Source organism: Mastomys coucha, unplaced genomic scaffold (genome assembly GCF_008632895.1).
Source record: "Mastomys coucha isolate ucsf_1 unplaced genomic scaffold, UCSF_Mcou_1 pScaffold15, whole genome shotgun sequence".
NCBI lineage: Eukaryota > Metazoa > Chordata > Mammalia > Rodentia > Muridae > Mastomys > Mastomys coucha.
Genome location: NW_022196897.1, coordinates 702,763 through 705,124, shown reverse-complemented (window position 1 = coordinate 705,124; position 2,362 = coordinate 702,763). Strand labels below are relative to the sequence as shown.

Genomic DNA, 2,362 nt, shown 5'->3' with positions numbered 1-2,362 from the left:
TTATCATTGAGTAGAGTGTTGTTAAGCTTCCATGTGTATGTGGGCGTTCTATTGTTTATGTTGTTATTTTGTTTTTTCAGAAGCAAGCACAGACACAGATCGTGTGTCTTTATTTTACTTCTCTTCTCACTGTCATCTCGGACTCTTGGGACCTGCCCTCAGGAGAGGCAGCAGCCTTAGGCATTAAAGAGCTGGCCACACACTGGCCACAGCCATGTCCTTACTGTGCTTGTGAGACTGTCACACACCAGTGATCTCGAGGACCACTGAGGACACAGCCAGTGCTCAGGGTCACCTGAGCTCGGACAATCAGCCTAGGGTTGGGGAAGCTCACTTGGTGATTCATCTAGTGGTTTTGATTCTGGTCAACCTGATTGCAGGGGGGATTCCATTTGAGGGCCTCTGGACCTGCTTCAAGGCCCACAGCACATGACTGCCAGGGGTGGTTGCTGTTCTCTAGCCTTGGCCTGGCTGGCTCCTCTGTCATGAGGGGTAGAACTGCCTGAGCAGTTCCTTCTTATTCACCTTGCCCATCTGGTTCAGTGGGATCTCTTCCACCAGTAGGAGCTCCGATGGCACAGCATAGGGGGCCAGGACACCTCTGGCCCACTCCTTGAGATCCCTGTGGGACAATGAATGTTCTTCTTGAAGAACTACCATAGCTGTGACCCGCTGGCCCCTTGTCAGATCCGGAACTCCAATTACAACGACATCTGTGATGCTGGGGTGGGCCAGCAGGTGCCGCTCGATCTCCAGGGCACTGACTTTATAGCCTCCAGTCTTGATGATGTCCACTGATGTATGCCCTCGGATCCAGTACCTATCATCCTTGAACATGGTAGTGTCTCCTGTTCTGAACCAGCCATCTGAAGTGAAAGCACTTTTCGTTTCTTTGGGCTTATCCCAGTATTCCCGAAACACAGAGGGTCCTCTAACTAGCAGCTACCCTTCCTTTTCCTCAAACCCTGGGGTCACCTTTGTCCCCCTCTCATTTCCCTCTCCATGGATGGTGTAGGGGGAGCCCTTCTGCGGGTTTTCTGAGATGATGCGTACTTCCACTCCTGGCAATGGGGTCCCCACAGAACCTGGCACTCGAGCCTCCGTCAGTGGGTTGGATAAGGCCATGCCGATCTCTGTCATGCCTTAGTGCTCCAGAAGTGTGTGGCCCGTGGCGCTCCTCCACTTCTCCAGCAGTGGGACAGGCAGAGCAGCTGAGCCTGACACCATCAGCCTAATTCTTTCCTTACAAACTGCACGCACAAAATCCTGGACATGAGGCTGCGTGAAATGCTTGTCATAGTAATCCAGCAGCTTGCTGTAGACTGTGGACACTGCCATGAATACGTTAATCTGCGGAGCTTCAGAACTCAAGAACTTTTCCCAAACCTGCTGAGCACTGAACTCTGGCAGCATGACACAGGTGGCTCCTACCCAAAGTGGACAGAGCAGCTTGTTCACCACGCCGTGGACATGGTGCAGTGGGAGGATGTGAAGGATCGCATCGTTTTTTGTCCATGCCCATGAGTGGACCAGCCCTGTCACTACAGCGGCTAGGTTACGGTGGGTGCTCAGTGCACCCTTGGGCCGCCCCGTGGTCTGGCTGGTGTAGAAGATTATAGCACCACTGTCACGCCACTCCCTCTCTTGAACTGGCAGCTCTGTGGGCTTCTCTGCTGTTCCACGGTAGATGGCAGGCGTGAGAGGCAGAAGAGGGACTCCCAGCCTCTGAGCCAGTGGACTTAGCTGCTTCTCGTACTCCTGGCCTATCACAATCACAGAACTCCGGGAGTCCTGGATGAAATACTCCAGCTGGGCCTCAGGGTGCTTCCAGTACAGTGGGACAGCATTACCACCACTCATCCAGGAGGCCCACTGTGCTACAACATAGGAGACGTCATTGGAGCACAGGAAGGAGACCCTCTCTTCCTGGAGGTCCCCAACCTTACAACCCCGAAGCCTGCAGATCTCCTGGGCCAGGGAAAGACTGCGGTCATACAGTTCCCTGTAGGTGTGACAGCCATATTTGTCAATAAGGGCGATCCTGTCCCCAAAGGCCAGGGCCCGGATGAACACCGGGGCACGCCCATCTGTGTGGGCCTCTGAAGCGGTAGGCAGGAGGCTATGTCCCCTGTGCCTTCTGGGAATCAGCTGACTGGAGGCCAAGGACCAGACGAGACGCCTGAAGGGTAGTGCCAAGTGGGGTGGCATCACACTGACAAACCACTGGGTGGGCTCGACACCCCCTTTCTTGTTGTCTGCTACGTGATCACCTGGGGTCAGGCGGGGGAGGTGGCTATGTTGTTATTGAGGAGCAGCCTTAGTCCATGGTGATCTGATAGGATACAAGGAATTATTTCAATTT

General features: G+C 54.0%; 1 long non-coding RNA gene and 1 pseudogene across 3 annotated transcripts in view; both read right to left on the bottom strand.

Annotated features, from left to right (window-relative positions):
- Window positions 1-2,362, bottom strand: part of LOC116091854 — a 78,499-nt gene that overhangs the window by 51,356 nt on the left and 24,781 nt on the right. The window lies entirely within an intron of this gene.
- LOC116091853 lies at window positions 484-2,277 on the bottom strand (annotated as a pseudogene). Its single transcript, XR_004119089.1, has one exon. The product of XR_004119089.1 is annotated as a malonate--CoA ligase ACSF3, mitochondrial pseudogene (transcript).